The sequence below is a fragment of the Tiliqua scincoides genome, chromosome 12 (genome assembly GCF_035046505.1).
Source record: "Tiliqua scincoides isolate rTilSci1 chromosome 12, rTilSci1.hap2, whole genome shotgun sequence".
Taxonomy (NCBI): Eukaryota; Metazoa; Chordata; class Lepidosauria; order Squamata; family Scincidae; genus Tiliqua; species Tiliqua scincoides.
Window position 1 is genome coordinate 10,452,029 of NC_089832.1, and position 19,640 is coordinate 10,471,668.

At 46.1% G+C, this 19,640-nt stretch overlaps 1 pseudogene; it reads left to right on the top strand.

The window, feature by feature from the left end:
* Positions 1 to 1,901: 1,901 nt before the first annotated feature.
* On the top strand, positions 1,902 to 2,021 carry LOC136663335 (5S ribosomal RNA; annotated as a pseudogene).
* The last annotated feature ends 17,619 nt before the right edge of the window (positions 2,022 to 19,640 follow it).

The following is a 19,640-nucleotide window of genomic DNA, read 5'->3' on the forward strand; positions in this document are numbered from 1 at the left end:
TCATGGAAGCCCATAAACAGGGAGGCTGTTACACCGCCTTATACAGGCGGCCCTCAGTATTCATAGGTTCGGTACCTGCGGATTCTACTATCTGTGGTTTCCAAACACACAGTGTGGGTCACCTGTCACCCTCTGGATCCAACTGGAGCTGTGCTTTGGGGTGCCCAAGTCCACAGACTCCAACATCTGCAGATTTTTGGTATCTGCAGGGGTTCTGGGAACACAACTCCTGCAGATAACAAGGGCTGCCCTTTATATATATAATTTTTAATTTGTGGATTGTTCAGTGGGCTTCTAGACCTGCTTCCTTTATAAAGCACATGTAAAGGACTGTGAGGTCTTATAGAAGGTGTTTCATCTTATTAAAGTTGCACATCTTCTTAAGAACATAAGAGCCTCATTGGAGGGGCCCATCTAGTCCAGCTTCCTGTATCTCACAGCGGCCCACCAAATGCCCCAGGGAGTACACAAGACAACAAGAGACCTGCATCCTGGTGCCCTCCCTTACATCTGGCATTCTGACGTAGCCCATTTCTAAAATCAGGAGGTTGCACATATCCATTATGGCTTGTAACCCATAACGGATTTTTCCTCCCGAAACTTGTCCAATCCCCTTTTAAAGGCATCTAGGCCAGATACCATCACCACATGCTGTGGCAAGGAGTTCCACAGACCAACCACACGCTGAGTAAAGAAATTCTTTTGTCAGTCCAAAATATTTCAATTTTTAAATTTAAATTTTAAATAGCGGTGTTTTAAATTACTTATTACAGATCAATAAACATTGACCATTTTGCTCCAAATCACATTGTTTCAGTGCACCTAATAAACATTCCTGAAATGCCTTTAACAACAAAATAGAAATAAAAAAGGTTCATTCTTTTGGAGACTTTCCTGATGAAATCCTGTCATTGGTGCTTTCATGCTCCTGTTGCCTAAGGTCAGACGCATTGAGTCGCTGGATAATAGGATCCTGGGAGCTCTCTTCATTAGTATGCAGTCATATCTTTGGGGTATTTTTGGCTGTGTTACTTTGGGCTCGTTAACTTAGCAAGTGGTCATTACTTAGATAGTTTTATCTGCAGTAATTGCTTAAATGTTGCCATCATTTACCATTTGCTTGTGGGTAAATTCCAATGAATGTACTTTCATTTCTCAATGGTGACCAGAATCGCAGAGCTCTACCTTTTTTAAGAATTCAGGGATTCAGGAAAAAAATGAAGGAAAGAAAAATTTTGTGGAACTATGTCCTATGGAGGATGAAGTGACACGGCTTGGGTTGGGAGCGTTCAGGATTGTGGTTCTTTTTTTTTTTTTTTTTTGGTCTTGTGCCCCTAGGAAGTTTGAGCTATTAAGAAGATTGGCATGGCGCTAATAAAATCTAAACACTTAGATCTTATTCCTGATGCTGCTAAATGGAAAAGTAGAATGGAACATAATAGGCAATTTAGCATATAAATGTGCCCCATAAAAGCTCTGATGTTGGCAGTGCAGAACAAGAAATGTTAACCTCCGGGCAAGTTGTTATGGAGCGCTAAAGGCACTTGCAATTTTAATGGACTTGTTTGTACATAGGAGGCATTGGTACTAAACACCAAAATGCAATTATCACCCCTGGTGAGACACCTTCTGAGAGAGGAGGGGGGGAAAAATCAGACCTCCAGGGGCTTCCAGGGGAGTGACTGCCTCTCCACGAACCAGCAGCCATCCATCTTTCGTAACTTGTCCCATTTTAATCTTTCACCTTCTTGCCTGTTTAGGGAAACTTTCTTCTTTCTCAGCATTTGTTACCAATGAAGCTCTGAAAAAGTTTCTGAGGTTACTGTACTGGAGAGTGATGTCTAGTCACATGTAGCCAGAGAGTGTGGGTAAGCATCGAATCAGGCTTGAATACACTCTTCTCCAACAGCAACTGTTACCCTGCACATGCCCAATCTCGTCTGATCTTGGAAGCTAAGCAGGGTCAGGCCTGGTTAGTACTTGGATGGGAGACCGCCTGGGAATACTGGGTGCTGTAGGCTTATACCATAGTCCAGAGGTGCTCAATAGGTGGATCGCGATCTACCGGTAGATCGCGAGGCAAAATGAGTAGATCGCGGAGTGCCGAACCCCCCCTTCAGGTGCCTCTGGGAGGAAACGCCGGGAGTAAGGCCCATTGTACTCAATGGGGCTTACTCCCAGGTAAGTGTGGCTAGGATTGCAGCCTCACAGCCTAATCCTAGGCATGTCTACTAAGGAGTAAGTCCTGTTATACTCAGTGGGGCTCAAGGTACACCAACATACATTGTACACATAAATGTTATATGTTATGATGGCGTGAACATTGTAAAAAAAAACTCTGGTAGATCTCCGGGCCTTGCTGGGTTTCAAAGTAGCTCTCGAGCCAAAAAAGTGTGAGCACCCCTGCCATAGTCTTTTGAGACTGAAGGTTGCCAACCAGCAGTTGGAAAAAGCAGTTGTCTTTGGAGAGAAAAGCAAAACGAACTAAGTTCTAGTTGTGCTACTGTAGGTATCCCTTTCAGTGGTTCCCAAACTGTGGTTCGGGACCCACCAGTGGGTCCGGACTCAGTTTTTGATGGGTTGCAAAACTGACAAACTGATAGCTGACAAGGAAAATGTATTGAGTCCTATGGAAAGGCACAGTGGCTATATGTGTGGCTACATGTGTGTGTTTACTCAAGAGCAGGCAAATGTGCCTTGGCTATTATTGACAGGCAGGAAAAGGGGACTGCAAGGCCATCAGAATGGTCATTATCTGATGAACATGGAGCTCAACAAATGAACAGGGGTGCCCAAACCCCGGCCCGGGGGCCACTTGCGGCCCTCGAGGCCTCTCAATGCGGCCCTCAGGGAGCCCCCAGTCTCCAATGAACCTCTGGCCCTCCGGAGATTTGTTGAGGCCTGCACTGGCCCAACACAACTTCTCTCAGCGTGAGGGCGACTGTTTGACCTCTTGTGTGAGCTGTGTGATGAGAGCTCCCTTCACTGCTTGCTCTTTCACATCTGTTTCACAGCAGTGGCAGCAAAGGCCAGCCTTGCTTTGTACTTTAGCGGCTGGTGAAGTGGAACATTTTTTGAAGTCTCATGAAGCTAGGTGGGTCCCAATAGAGTGTCACTTTAAGAAGTGGGTCTTATTGCCTAAAAGTTTGGGAATCATTGATCTATTCCCATTACTGATTTTGCTATGCATTTCATTGCAGCTGCTAGTCAGAAGCTGCTAGTCAGCAGTTGCTAGTCAGAAGCCAGATGTTGATTTGAAAATATGCATTTGAGGTGTACATTTGTGCTCCGCACACTACAGTATGATGCACCTACAGTCATCTCTTGCATTCTTCAATTGTCTGTCCCACAACAACCACAATTACACCATTCGCTACTTCTCTTTGTCCTCTTTTCTGAATCTGGGTTATGCAGTTCCGATAACATACTTCATGCATATAATTAAGGTGAGCACCCACACAATGAAATAGACCTTGGACCACAATACAATACATTTGTTATTGTCAGGGTGTTCTCCCTCATTTTTATTGCAACAGAGTAAAACAGCTAGCTCTCTGGTGCACCCCACTGGAGTTCCTCCCAATAGAATAGCTGAGGTGGTGATGCCTGGGGCCAGATGACATGATGGCACCCCCACATCATTGCCTCACCCCCAGCATCTGCACAGCCATCCCCTCCCCTCTTTATGTGTGACCCTGTCCCCAGAAACAGCTCCATTTGGAGCTGTATGAGTTCAAGGGTGAGTGGGAGGGCTGATTCGGAGGCATTTACCATGCCATCACGGTAAGCAGTCATCCTCTCCCCCCTAGCGGAGACAGCAGAAAGTCACCATTCTGCTATGGGTGGACAATACCCCTTCGGCCCTGGCTTAGCTATGCTACTGGTTTCTCCAAAGAATTTGGAGCAGCACACGTGGTTCTACTTGTTCCTCCCATTTATCTCTGCCATAATCTGCTAAGATAAGTTAGACCAAGGGAGAGTGAGCTCAGCTGCCCAAGAGCACCCCACTAGCTCAGAGGGGATTTGTATCTGAGCCTCACTACCCCATGCTGCTGCTCCAACCACTACACCATACCATCCTGGCTTGCCTATAGGTCACTGCTGTCATGGGTGTCTCATCCATTCATGTTATTTGGTTAATCAGAATTTAAATCGACACTTAAAAATGTCTTTTGAGTAACATGAAGGTTTTTCTACCTGGGATGTTTTGATATGTGCTGGTTTATATCAGGTGTGCCAGTCACTGCTTGATTCTGTAATCTACAAGTGTATTTATTTTAAATCTCCTGTCAGTCTCTGTGAGTTTTCCTCCACCATGCCCTATGAATGACATGACGCATGACAGAACATCATTCCTGAGTGCCTGACTTGCCTGTATGCTGCACAGTCTTCCATAGGTGGGAGATTAAAATTTCTTGAAATCTCCTCTCCAAATGTGTTGTGTGTATCCTCGAGGTATGATTATCCTAGACTAATGAACCTGGACAGTTCCTAGATACCCACTAGGATACTGTGATTACATGTGGCAAATACATTATATCGAAGCCAGTCGAGCTTCCTGTCTATTAATTCCCGACAGGATGGGTTATGCTAGAACGGGATCATCCGTGTTCATGTAGCCAACTTCTTAAAATGCAGCTGTCTCTTCCTTTCCGCAAATTACTTATGCAATGAGGAAAGTGTCTATTTGGTTATTTCTCCAGGTAAACATCACACTTTATTACATTCAGACAACAAGTGGCATTTACACAGCTGAGGCAGCCCTTACTCTTCTATTGGATTTGTTCCTCAAAGGTTGTAATAAAGCATGAATTATAGATGGAAACATCTCCTGCTTTGTTGAAATTGTTAAGGAAAGCATTTGTCACCTAATTAAAAACAGAGACCTTTGTGAGACACCTGGATGAATGAGATTTCTACATTGATCGTCACAGATAATTAAAGAAAATGGGGGTATGAATAGTTTCATTAAATTAGTACCACACCTCAAGGTGAAACTTCACTGGGGGGGGCAGAATGTCCTCCATCCACTACATGGTACTATCCAGTTGGCAACTATTGACTTTTTGCCTAATGAAACACCTACATTAATCTCCAGTTTTGCTTAAAAAATTACCGTATTTTTCTTTTTTTTTGCTTTTGCTTTTGTTCTCTGCCTTACAAGAGGCTGTACACTTTAATTAGCACTGGAGATGGAAGAGAGTCAACTGTTAAATTTTATGTTTTCTAAAAAATGAGAGTTCAGCCATTATCCAGTCATCCTTGTCCCTTAGGGTGCATGCTGAGATCATGTCTGCAGCATGAATGCTACCTTCCTTTCATGACTATGTTCCTTCCGTTCAAGGAACAAAAACTGAATTGAATCACCCATGCCTCTCCATGAAGGCTGCACAACAGGGCATCCAGGCAGCCAGATCGCAGTTCAACCAGCCCTGGTCTAGTGGGTTGCAGTAACTTAACATTTTTAAAAGTGGGTCCCAGAGCTAAAAAGTTTGGGCAGAGGGCCCGATCCAGAGGCCCAATCCAGAGGTGTCCAAACTTTTTGGCAGGAGGGCCACATCATCTCTCTGACAATGTGTCAGGGGCTGGGGGAAAAAAGAGTTAATTTACATTTCAAATTTGAATAAATGAATACATTAGAGATGGAACTTATATGAATGAATGAAGGTCTTGCAAATGCTCATGGCCTACAAAAGGCCTTGCACAAAGAAAGGCTGGCCTTTCCTTTGCTGCCGTTACTGCATCACAGATGTGAAACAGCAAGCAGTGGAGGGAGCCCTCATCCCACAGCTCACATGAGAGAACGAACAGTTGGCCGTCACACTGAGAGCAATTGCGTTGGGCCAGTGTGGGCTCCAGCAAGTCTCCAGAGGGCCAGAGCTCATTGGAGACTGGGGGCTCTCAGTGGGCTGGATTGGGAGTCCTCGAGGGCCACAAGTTGCCCCAGGGCCAGGGTTTGGGCACCCCTGATCTAATCTGATAACACAAAACAGTAAACGTTTCCTACTAGTTCTGCCTCCTAACTTAAGTTGTGTTTCCCAGGAGGCTGCAAGAAGCAACTGGACATCTTGCTGCCTCCTTGGAGAAGACAGCTGCTGGAATTTTTTTTAAAAAAGGAATTTTTAGAAATAGAAATCCAAATGCCTTTAAGCCCAAATAAATGACTGGGTGCAGGGCTCAACTTATTCCTCATCTGAATTACAGTCTGCATTTAACCTGAAGTCATAGAAATTCCATGCAAAGGAGCACACTTCCAATATCTAATTGCATCTTTTAAGCCCATTCAGGACTTAATGGGAGTGTATAGGCAGCAGAAACACAATTGTGTCAAACATTAACTCCTCTCATTCATATGCATGCAGCTCTCATTCAGCAGCTTGGGGATATGAAACAGTTGCCTGGCTTCACCTGTATTTTATATAGGCAAAGAGTGCGCATTCATTGTGACAGGAGCATCCTAAGCAAGGGAGAAACAGATGTAATCAAACATTCACACAGCATAATTTGCTCACTGGATGACACAAAAGCCTCTGTTTGCCTCTTAAGCTCTCTGTGTGGGGATCCAGCTTATTGGCAGCAATTGCCAGACAGTTATTACAGCTGATGACTTTTCCAGTGCTTCTCCATGCAGATGTGATGCTGTTTACAGGCACCTTTTAAATGTGGAACAACTTCATTCCTATGGGAGAGCCCAGCCAAGTTCATTGATCCTTTCTGATCTGCTCTGTGTCCAACAACCTCTTGCGGCTATGGAGATCCCAATAAGTCTGTCTTGGTATCCATTGGTTGGGGATGATGGGACAAAGCCCCTCACTTGGTCCTGTTGTGGTGACCCTTCCCACTTTCTGATGGCCACTACCATTGCTTCTTGTCTTGAGAATTCAGGAGTTGGCCTGACCAGAAAGACCTTTGGCCATGGTTTGACCTAATTGACCCTGATGCTAACCCTACATGTTGTAAAGAACATAAGAAGAGCTCTGCTGGATCAGGCCAAGGCCCAACTAGTCCAGCTTCCTGTATCTCACAGAGGCCCACCAGATGCCTCAGGCAGCACACAAGACAACAAAATACCTGCATCCTGTTACCACTCCCTTGCATCTGGCATTCTGAGGTAGCCTGCTTCTAGAACCAGGAGGTATAGCCAGGTATACCTATCCTGGCTTGTAACCTGCGAACTTTTCCTCCATAAATCTATCCAATCTGCTTTGAAAAGCATCTAGTGGCAAGGAGTTCCACAGATTAATTACATGCTGGGTAGAGAAGTATTTTCCACTATGTTCCAACCTAACCCAAGTGCTATGTGAGATCAGATTGCATCTCAGGGCAGGGTGTATGTTTTTGCAGCAGAAGATAATAATACTTGGTGTTTCTAGGGAGGGCTGGGAATAATTGCTCTCTGAACTCTGTGTGTGTGTGTGTGTGTGTGTGTGTGTGTGTGTGTGTGTGTGTGTGTTTCAAAATTGAAAGATAGGATACAAATATAGAAAATATTCAATCAATTGACTTTCAGAATATATATTAGGTGATCCTCACTTTCAACTCCATCATAAAAATTGGTTTAGCACCAGTCAGGCCTGCGGGGAGCCCCCAGTCTCCAATGAGCCTCTGGAGACTTGCTGGCCAGATGCAACTGCTCTCAGTGTGAGGGCAACAGTTTGACCTCTTGTGTAAGCTGTGGGATGAGGGCTCCCTCCACTGCTTGCTGTTTCATGTCTGTGCTGCAGCAGTGGCAGTGATGAAAAGGTTAGCCTTGCTTTGTGCAAGGCCTTTTATGGGCCTTGAGCTATTGCAAGACCTTCATTCATTCATATAAGTTCCATCTCTAATATATTTATTTATGTACATTTATTCAAATTTGAAATGTAAATTCATTCTTTTTTGCCCGGCCCACCACACAGTGTCAGAGAGATGATGTGGCCCTCCTGCCAAAAAGTTTGGACACCCCTGGCATATAGGAATGAGCAGATACAACACTGGCCATGGAGAGTTTTTTAATCCCCCAATTCCACCTCAACAAAGTAATTTTCCACCCAGAGAGCTCACATCTTCACTTATCATTTACGAAGCTGTCAACTGAATCAAACCATTGATCCATCTAAGTTAATAATGTCTATACTGGCAGCCACTCTCCAGGGTGTCAGACAGGGGGTCTTTCCCTATCCTATTTGGAGGTGCCAAGATTAGACCTGGGGACCTTCTGCATGCAAATTTGGTGCTCAGGCTACAGCTCCTTCTTGAAAACAATAGGCTTCTTAGTAGCAAGCACTTACAATTCAAGGGAATATGTGAACTAGAATTATCACCAACTCTGCAAGCAAATGCACAGGTTCATTTGCAGCTGATGCTTCTAAGGAATTTCAACAAAATCCAAAGGGATTTTGATTAGATTTTTTCCCCCTCCAGGAAAACTGCATATCTCTGTGAAGCAGATATGTTCTCAGACCCCGTCTGTCCTTTATCATTCATAGCTCTGCTAATACTTGGCTTTACAAGCAGTGAGATTAGAGCGTGGACACCATCATCACTTGTCCATATGAAATGATACCGAAGGAGTAAATGGGACACTATGGTGTTGTACTACTACTGTGTTTTTTCCTCCTCTCTGTCTCAGCTTGAATAGCATGACCAAAGGGAGGGAGAGGACTGGAATGGAACATGAGGAGCTCACTGACTATACCACGGACACAAGAACTGCAAAGAACTAAGTGGCAGGAGGGATGGTCTGGAGGTTGAGCTGTCGCCCTGGTTGAAAAACCTAAGTAGGATCAGCTTGGGTCATGCCTTGGATGGGAGATGGGTGTGCGAAGTCAGCTGGCAAGTAGGATAGCTTGAGAGCCTACCTGTGCTTGATTTGCAGCTGCTGCATGAGAAAGCTTGGAAGGCAGGAGAGCTAGGAAAAGGCTATTGCCCTGCAAAAAAAAAAAATACTAGTAAAAACCCCATTTGATATGGCCAGTATGCTGAGGCAAACTGGCAAACCACCTTGAATCTATGAGAAAGGTGGTATATAAATACTGTAATAAAGGTGGTATATTCCTTGCATGGCCGGATCCCAAAGGATCTCCTCTATGGAGAACTCGTGCAAGGAAAGCGCCCTACAGGTAGACCACAGCTGCGATACAAGGACATCTGCAAGAGGGATCTGAAGGCCTTAGGGATGGACCTCAACAAGTGGGAAACCCTGGCCTCTGAGCGGCCCGCTTGGAGGCAGGCTGTGCAGCATGGCCTTTCCCAGTTTGAAGAGACACTTTGCCAACAGTCTGAGGCTAAGAGGCAAAGAAGGAAGGCCCATAGCCAGGGAGAACAGACCAGGGACAGACTGCACTTGCTCCCGGTGTGGAAGGGATTGTCACTCCCGGATTGGCCTTTTCAGCCACACTAGACGCTGTGCCAGAACCACCTTTCAGAGCGCGATACCATAGTCTTTCGAGACTGAAGGTTGCCAATACATTCCTTGCATCCAAAATGCATTGCATTTTGATAGTGCCAGATCAACACTGACACGTCCAATGCAGGACTCCTTCATCTGTACCATTTTGGGGAGCCACAGCTGAGTAGTTAAGATTCACATACAAAATGTTCCAGGTTCAGTCCTTGACATCTCCAGGCAAACCTCGAGTCCCCTGTTTAAAACTCTAGAAAGCCCACCACATCTCAGTGTCAGTGATGTTGCTAAGGATGTGTGGGCTGCACTGGGTGACACGCACAGGAGGGGTGACTCCACTACTGGCCAAAAATTTTTAAATCTTGATATTTTTTAATACCATCACGTTATATATCATTTGATGCGTAATTTTATGCAGAATGAAATGAAACAAACCACATTGAATATCTGTTGAATATCTGCATTCTATCAAAGGTTATCCAGGCCTGCAGGGACTTTACTTTGTTAGTCAGTTCCCCGGGATCACTATCCTGTGGTCTGACATGCTGCCTAGGAGGGTTTGGCGGTGGGCATGTTGTGTTAAAAGAGTCGACGTAGCCTGCAAAAGGGTCAATGCTTACCTGGGCAGGGTCATCACAGAGCTTGGGGGAGTAGCTATCCATCATCCCGGAATTTGTTTTGGGGATTCTGCTCTTTACCGTGGCAATGGAGTACATCTTTCTCCTATGGGGTATGGGCTCTTTTTAACAGATTTGCAACAGGGCTTGAAACTCTTTTTGGGTGCAGGGAAGGCCAAGCGCTAGGCTGACCTCCCCTTGTGGTGGTAGAAGTGCGGGGTGGGTAGGCAGAAGACCTTCTCAGTGTCCAATCTAAGTCAGCAAGGGCAAGGGTGAACCAGAACCGCTCTCAAGATGCTTGACCGGCTCAGGGAGGCAGGCTGGCCCCTTGAATGAACTTGGAGGCCTTGCAGGGGTGACCTGAAGGCAGAGTAGTTTGGCTGACTTACCCACTTTGGGCGACTGTGAAAGGCGGGCTTAATAACAATTGAGCTAAGCCTGGAGTCGGGTGGACGCCCTATGAGATTGGGGGACATAGATGGCTAGGGCCGTTTCCCCCACTTAGAACCCCGCACTTGGGATGGGTATTGTTTACCCTGTTTTGCCTTGTTGCTATCTGCTTGTCAGCCGGCGTGGGAGAACCGGAGGCCAGAAGTGGGACCAAACCAGGAAGGTCCATTCTGAAATGTTGTTGGTTCTTGAAAGAGAGAACCTCTATGATTGTAAATATCCCCTTGAGGGATTTAGAAGCGCCTGCCTATGTAAACCGCCTTGCATATAGTCAGAGGAGTAATCCGATGACCAGAAAGGCGGTATATAAATACCGAGTTGTTGTTGTTGTTGTTGTTGTTGTTGTTGTTGTTATTATTAAATTTAAAACTATATTACATATAATTTATTACATAGAATTTATTCATTTCAAGAAGGCTCTGTGCTGCCTGCTCACAGGATATGAGGCTGAAAAAGAGGACATGTCCTGGAAAAAGAGGATGTCTGTTCATCCTGCCCTGGGAACACATGGTACTGGGTTGGCATGGCACACTCTGCTAACCTCCTAAGGGTGTACTGAATGCTTTTGCTTCCACTAGTACTGAGGGTTCAAGTTTGACCCGGTCTAGCAAGCCATCTGATGGACAAAGGCACCCAGCCAATGCCTTGTTCAGGGAGGAGTCTATACACCCTTAGGATGGAGGACAGAAACCAAATAGGAAAACAAGTTTCTTCCAAACCATTTTTTCTGAACTTGAACGGGATTTCTGAAATGTGTCCCTTTTTTTCCCCCTCCCAGAGTGCTATTAGTTCTTAGCTTGAAAATCAGCAATTTATCACCTTGAGTACTGTATGCCTCAATTCCCCCCCCCATGGAGAAATACGCGTCTCCTGTTAGAAGACAAAATAAAAATCAATACTGATGTTGAAAAGGAAGCCTTTGCATTTTACTTCCCAAACAAAGTTTTGTTTAAGCTCCAGAACAGAAACGGTAATAGATAAGATATGACTGCATCAACAGGAAGCCCAATCCTGACCTGCCCGGGTGCCCAGGCTCGACGGCACCAAGAATGGCTGCCACAGAATCCTGTACACCCCGGGCTACCGCGGGTGGCGCCTTGGGAGAAGAGGACTTTCGTCCGCAATGGGGCTACTCACTTTACTACCGACCAAAAGGTCGGCGGTAAAGTAAAAGCGCTCATGTAGGGCGTGGAGCCCTCCATGAGCGCCTTGGATCCTGCAGAGCAGAGCTTTGTGGACCCAACCCCTCTCTCCACTGGCACGCCTCCCCCCGCCCTCTATCTACCACCTGCCAGCCCCCCCTCCCCGGAACACCTCCTCCCCACCCCTATCCCCGCCCCCACTTACCATGCCATGGCTCGGCGGTCCGGGAGACCACCGAGCTATGGAAGCTGGACGACTGTCCCAGCTGGCACTGGGCTAGCACAGGCAGGAGCCCGGCGGTGAGGCTGCCAAACATGCCTTATGGCGTGTTTGTGACTGCTTGGTGGCACGGAGCCGTGCCGCCAAGCACAGGATTGGGCTCTTAATTATTCGAAAAGTGATATTGGTTCAGCAGATGCCAGAGCTCAGGGTAGAAATGGTTTGTCTCATTTATTTCAAAGAGAAGAAGGATGAACTCATAATGTTTTTTTTTTGGGGGGGGGGGGTATTATTATTTTTTAATCATTTTTTTTGACATTGGCATTTCAACCTTTTAATTTTTTTTAATACCTTTATGCAAAGGGGGGGGGAACTAGTTAACTTTCACTTAATGTTGATGTCTGCCTACAGTGATTTGTTGATTCAGTGGAAAATTAAAAAAGAAAGAATAAAAAAGAATTCCCTGTAGTTAAAAGGCAATGGGAAATGCATGATTTGTCTGTCACATTTTTGGCACAAGATGATTGCATCAACTGTGTAATCTTCTCTCCCTCTTTTTTTTTTTTTTTTTTTTTGGCAGTTGCTTCCGTTCTCTGAATATTTTTATGTGTTCAGCTGGGCATTTTTGAAGATGAAGAAATGTTGAATAGTTTACGAGGCTATCTAAAAAAGAGTTGAAATTCTATGGTTTTAGCTACTGGGTTTTCTCCCTGCCCCCCCCCCCAATGCTGGAAACTAGTTCTTGATGGGGGGTATCCAATGAATCATTTTGCCAATACTGATTTAAAAAAAAAAAAAATTTTGAACTGCAGTAAATTCCACCTGTTTGAACAAATCCATTTTTTAACTTCTGCATAGCCATATTTAAATGATACATTCTGAGTAGTTTCAGAAACATTAGTAGTGACAAGTAGGGAGCTCCAACACACTTCTGTAATCTATCTTAAACCTTTAAGAAAGTGGTACTCACACTTTTAGCACCAGGACCCACTTTTTAGAATGTGAATCTGTTGGGACCCACAGGAAGTGATGTCATGACTGGAAGTGATGTCATGACTGGAAGCCCCATTGACTATGATTGTTAAAAGCATATCTATAAGTGCCTGTTACAAGTTCAAATCTGAAACATTGCCCCAAATGCAGTCACATACCATGATAGCATCAAGTCTAACATATTAAAAATAAAACGTTGACATGAATGGGAACCCACCTGAAATTGGCTCGCAATCCACCTAGTGGGTCCCAACCCACAGTTTGAGAAACACTGCCCTAAAAAGTATTTCAAGGTTTCAACCAGCCTGGAACACAAGGCTTGCAGTGTTGTTCAGGGCTTGGGCACAGGGAAAGGTATTCCAGGAGGATTAAAAAGGATTCTTTTTTTCCCCCCTCTTTCCAATTTCCTATCTATTAATAACTGCCAGACCTGATCAAGAAGTAATGGGCAGTCTGGGAGAACCATTGGATCCTTTCTGGGCCTAGATTGCAAAATCCCTTCCTTCATTGTAAGCACCTGGATCCCTGGGGCTCTCAAGCATGATAGCTACAATGGGAACTCCTAACATAGAACAAGTAGAGCACATACACCAAAAAATGCTTCCTTGTGATCTCAATTTTTTTCTGAGGGGGGGGAGGAGAACATATGAAGATGCCTTCTACCCTTGGGAGGTCAGTATATGGGCACTCCAAATGGGTGCTCCTCTTTTATTTAGCAGGGGGAGAGTAACTGGCCCTCCTCACCCCAGCAGTGTCTTTTCTAGTGGCTGTCTGCTGGTGTTGCATCTTTTTAGATTGTGAGCCCTTTTGGGAAAGGGAGCCATTAATTATTTGATTTTTTTCTGTAAACCGCTTTGTGAACTTTTTGTTGAAAATCGGTTTATAAATACTGTTGTTGTTGTTGTTGTTGTTGTTGTTATAGTGGCACCAAGTCTCGAGAGTTTTAAAGAGAAGTCTTTCTCCAGGTAAGCAGAAGCCCTATCTAGAGATTTGGGAAATTGAACTCTGGACCTTCTGTGGCCAAAGCAAGTGGACTCCCATTGAGTTAGGCCCAATCCTATATGAATGCTGCATAAGAAGAACACATGTTCCACCAGTGTGCCTTGTGATAGTTCAGAGAGCTGGAGGCTAGGGAAGGCTAGAACCTTTCCATGCACTCCAGAGGTCATTGGGATGCCCACCTGGCAGGTAAATCCTCCATAGGTGAGAAAGGAGAGTGGGGGAGAGCAGAGAGGGAGTGGAGAGAAGGGGTAGGCAGATCAGGCCGAAGATGGGGGAGAACCAGCAGCACCGGCACATGCCGTATTGCAACCCCATTCCTGGACCTGATCTGCCTGCACAGATCAACTCGAACTTGCGCCAGTGATATTGCTGGTGCAGGTCTAAGTTGACCCATTGGGGCTACTGGGGTTACCCTGGGACAAGGAGAAAAATGTCCCCATACCTTAAGGAGACCTCCAATGGCCAAAATTCCCTTGTGGATGCAACATAGCCGGTGCTGTTACATCACCGGGTGGGAATTTAGGTAGGATTAGGCAGCCAGTCTGGTCCTCTTGTGGGCATTCTCTGCAAAATGAGTGGTGACACTGTTGAGGCTTTGATGCTTTCACTGCTCTTGGATTCCCAGCAGATCCTGTCTTTGCTCCACTCCGAAGATGGAGTTTCTGCTTGTAGCGCCTTGTCTACCAGTGCACCATTACAGTGCTCAGGAGGCTTCCAGTTTGAGTCCTGACTAAGCCTGACACTTAAAAAAAAAAAAAATTCTATCGCCACGCCAACAAATTACCAGGTCCCTTTTTTCGATAATAGACTTTGCATAAGCTACCCACTGGCACTGCATGCAGAATTTCCTGCAGTAAGAATCCTGAGTACATGGCATTCTTACCATGCAAAATACCAAGAAAATACCATGCAAAATACCAAGAAAAAAGAGAGTATTTTTTTGCACTTATTTACCATGCAAAATACCAAGAAAAAAGAGAGAGCATTGACTTAATGACTCATTACAATTTAAATCTTATTATACAAAGCCTCATTCAAGTTCAAGATCCATAGTACAGAACCGCGGGGGGACGTTTTTGAGCCTGGTGTGAGAGGAATGAGTCAAGCCATCCTCATTATGGCTAATGGAAAGAACATGTCTAATACCTTATGCGCGCACCCCCCCCCCCCGGTGGAAATGTACCACACGCTTCCTATTACAAATAGCTCTGCAAAGCACAATGGCTCCGATTTGGACACAATCAAACCTGGATAGGGAAAGTATTGGAGCCGGTTGAGAACATGGTGCGTTGCTTGCTAAGTGCAATAGCCAGGCAATTTCTTCCTGAAAAACATTATCAGAGGCCCTGAAATGGATGGAGTGGGGACTGAGATGCTGAACTGCCTGCCTCGTACTGAACTGGACCCTTGTACCATCAAGGCTGGTATTACCTGTGCTGCTGGCAGTGGCCCTCCAGGGTATTCCTCCACTCTACCTGGAGATGGCAGTTTGAGCCTGGGACTACCTACATGCAAAGCAGGTGCTCTACCACTGCATAATGCACAGTGGCATCATGAGAGGGTGCAGGGGTGACACCCATGGGAGATGGGTGACACTAGTCAAAATTTTAAAACCTTGGTCATTTTAAATAATGCCATCATGTTATATATGGTTTGATGTGCAATTAAGTGAGGAATGCAATGAAACCATTGGTGTTGGAATATCTCTATTCTATCAAAACTTATAGCAAAAGAACAGCAGGAGCAGAGCAATGGTGCATCACCAATCCCACCACCCATGGTGTCGCCCCACCCACTGCATGGGAGGAGGTCCATCATGGGCGTGTGCACCAGCCTCCTGCACCAGGTGACGCCACTAAGAGCAGATGCTGCAAATGAACCAAGGAAGTTGTTTTGTCCTGATTCAGGTAATTGATCTATCTAGCTCAGTACTGACTGATGGCAGCTCTCCAGGCTTTCAAGTGGGATTTTCTCCTGGCTGTCCCAGTAGATGCCGGGGATTGCACCTGGGACTTTCTGCATGCAATGGAGCTGCCCCACCACTGAGGTTCCCCTTTTCCCCCCAGTGTCATTATGGCAGTGCTTCTCAAACTGGTGGGTCACAACCCGCCAGTTCGTGTAATGCTTCCCCCATCCCTTTAAGGGGCGGGGAAGGGGAGGGAGGCAGCAACGTGATCCCCAGGATCGCGTCGCTAAAGGGGGCGGGGGGGTGCTTTGCACTTAGTTCAAGAAGGCAGGGCTGCAGCAGGCTGCAGGAGGTGCAGGGAGCTCTGCGCATCCCTGCACAGCGCTCCCAGAGGCTCGGAATGTTCGCTAAAAGCAGGCCCAAAGCACTTTTGGCCTCCGTTTTGTAGGCTGTGCTTTGCGCCTGCTTTTAGTGAACATTCCAAGACTTTGGGAGCGTGGTGCAGGGCTGTGCAGGGCTCCTTGCACTTCCTGCAGCCTGCTGCAGCCCTGCCTTCTTGAAGTAAGTGCAAAGCACCCCCTTGCCCCCCCTTAGCGACGTGACCCTGGGGATTTCGTTGCTGCCCTAGCCCCTCTCCTGCAAGAACTTACAGAGGGAGTAAAGCTCCCTCAAAGTTTGAGAACCTCTGCATTATGGTAATCATATCCACATTTACCCTGATAACTGTGCAAAGAGCCCTTGCTAACTGGGCTCAGAGCAGCACTCTCGGGAGTTTGGAAACCGATGTAAGTTCCTGTGGGGCAGGGGCAAAGACAGTAACGTGATTGCAAAGACAACAGGAGGCAGTTGTTGTTGTTACCCACTTTTCAACCAAAAGTTCACAAAGCGGTTTACAGAAAGAATCAGCTAATGGCTCCCTGTCCCAAAAGGGCAGACAATTATAAAGTTGCAAAAGAACACCAGCGGACAGCCACTAGAAAAGTTGGGGTGAGGAGGGCCAGTTACTCTCCCCCTGTTAAATAAGAGAGCAGCACCCACTTGACAAAGTGCCTCTTACCCAGTTAGCAGGAGTTCCAACAAGACACAGCTAGCCCAAGTCAAATAAAGGCAAGGTGAGGCCTCCCAGATCTCCTGTAGCAGGAAGTTCAGAAGGGCAAGAGCCACTGTGTTAAAGGTCCTCCCATGCACTACCTCCCCAACTGAACTTCCATGATGGATGGAGCATGGACCTTGAGAGATGAGGAGATCCTTCAAGCACCTTGCCCCAAGGGTGATAAGGCCACAACCAGCACCTTGAATTGTGCATGGAAACCACCAGCAGCCAGTTCAGGTGGTGTAGGATGTGTATGTCATGATCCTGAGCCTTGTTTTAATTAGCAACCTGGCCACTTTGACCCAACTGAGGTCACATTTCCATGTGGTCCTGAAAGATCATGTGCTGTATGGACAGCTCCAACCATATCAACACTATTTACTTTAGGACTGTTGGAGGAAATTAAAAATAGTTTCCTCTGGGGGGGGGGAAGCAGAGTAGCTTAAGCAGTGAACCCCCCTTTTGGGTTTCACCCCAGGGAACCTCCCTCATCCGGCTGACTACTAATCAATGAAAAAGACAAAGAGGCAACGGCTTGTTAGTTGCAAAAAAGAAGTTATTTACTTACAGTTCCATTGAGTGTATATTTACAGCATCTGATTAGGATCAGAGGTTCAGCTATTACTTAGAAATAGCAAGCCCCTGGAGCTGCCTCGCCCTGCATGCTTTGTGCTCAAGATGGCCTGGGCATCAGAGCCCTGGTGTGCACCATCTTAACAGGTCGGTGTTCAGAGGACAAGAGGAAGTGCTCAGAGGAGAAGGGAAGGATAAAGGGTTAGGGCCACACCCCACAAGGATCATAGATAGAACAGGTAGAAAGGTCAGAGTCACTGGGTCATAGCTTGACCCCTGCTGGACAGCATCCTGCCCCCTCTGGACAGCAAATGGGGTTGCACCAACTCCAACATGGACAGCTTCTAGGAGGACTGGGGGACAGCTTCATAAGGGGGGGGGAGGTGAGATTTGCCCCTGTTCTGTTCCAGCCATTCCCAACTGTCACAGTCCTGTTACAAGCTTTTTGATCTCACCCTGTTGGCGAGATGTACTCACTTATTTGAGTTTTAATGCAAATAATTATGCCTCTGATCTTTCTATCAGAAGCCACCAAGACGACCTGCTGAGTTGATTCAAAGCAAAATCATTTATCATACTGAGTTCACCTTCAACTCATTCTATATTGCTTTTTTTTAGTTTTGTTTATAAATCATAGTGTATTGATCTTCTGTTCACCATGCTCTGAGTGCCTGTGTCCCTCTTAACAGACCATAATGATTATTATTTTCTTTCTTCAAATCACACCAATCAGATTTCTTTTTTTTAAGAATTATTGTTTTGGACTATAGATAATGATTTAGAATAGAACAGTGCCCACTAATATTAGGGGTCCAGAGCAACTTAATGCTTAATATGTTTGCATTTAGCAATATGGGCAGAGGGAGGGAACTCTTTTGCTTCCAGGGTATTGAATTGTATGGTTATATGTATCTTTACTTCTTAAACTATATCCTGCTTTCCAATAAACAGGATATGTATTGTAATTGCCTGAAAACTGCATAGATTACAGAGTGGGGTGGTGTGTGTGTGTGTGTGAGAGAGAGAGAGAGAGAGAGAGAGATAGAGAGAGAGAGAGAATCAAGGAACTGCTGAGCAGCAGAAAGGAAAGCTGGGGCGGCGGCGGGGGGGGAGGTGAGGAGGAGGCGCTCCCGGAAGGAGGGAGGCGGGTGGTGGGAGGTGTGACAGGGAGGCGGGAATTGGGGAGAGGGCGGGGGAGGCATGCCAGGGGAAGGGAGGGAGTTGCTCCCCAGATCCAGATCTTGCTCCATCAGATCCAGAGCTTTCGTGTCAGACTCAGTGCAGTGAATCGAGTAGCCCCATTGCGGGGCTACTGCCTTTACCAGGGGGAAGGGGACGAAAGGCCCCTTCTCCTGAGGTGCCACTTGCAGCTACTGTGGGCGTGCAGGATGTGACAGCAGCCGTTTTCAGTGCTGCCAAAGCCACATGCCACAGGAGCTCAGGATTGGGCTTAACAAAGGGTTAACAAAGGGTTTTTTAAAAAATCCATAGTAAGTGATTTAGGAGTTGGACTTAAAACACTGAAGTTAGGTTCTAATCCCCACTTGGCCACAAAGCTTCCTGGGTGACCTTGGCCCAGTCACCCAGCCTCACCTACCTCACAGGGTTGTTGTGCCTACCTCAGCCTCATCTACCTCTCACTCTCAGCCTCACCTACCTCACAGGGTTGTTGTGAGAACAAAAGAAGGGAAGGTGCCATGGACTAACCACCCTGAGCTCCTGGGAGGAACAGCAATATTAAAATGTGAATGAATGAATGAACAAATGAATGAATGAACTTTTCCTATCAGGAAAATGGGACAACACATGAAAGGCTTTAGGAAGATATTTTATGGTCACCTGCAAGTACGACTGCATGCATTCTTTACACTGCTTAATGAAGCAGTTGCTAAAAAATGTTGGGTTTATTCTGGGGCCTCCCAATTTGCACAGACATGCATTATGCGTAGTAGTTTGGGAGGTGCACTTAGACCTGGAAGATCCAGGTTCAAAACCCCCTCAGTCACGAAGCTTGAAGGGTGACCTTGAGACAGGCACTTTCTCTCAGCCTCACCTACCTTGCAGGTATGTTGTGAGGACAAAAGGAGGGGAGCAGCTATGTACGCCGCTCTGAGCTCTTTGGAAGAAGGGCAGTATAAAAATGTGAAAAATAAACAAACACCCCTTGATTTTTTCTGCAATTTGGGTAGAGGCAAGGGACTCAACCCCACTGTCAATTGTGCTAAATGTCGCACTCTTAAGCCATTTAACCCCTGGGGG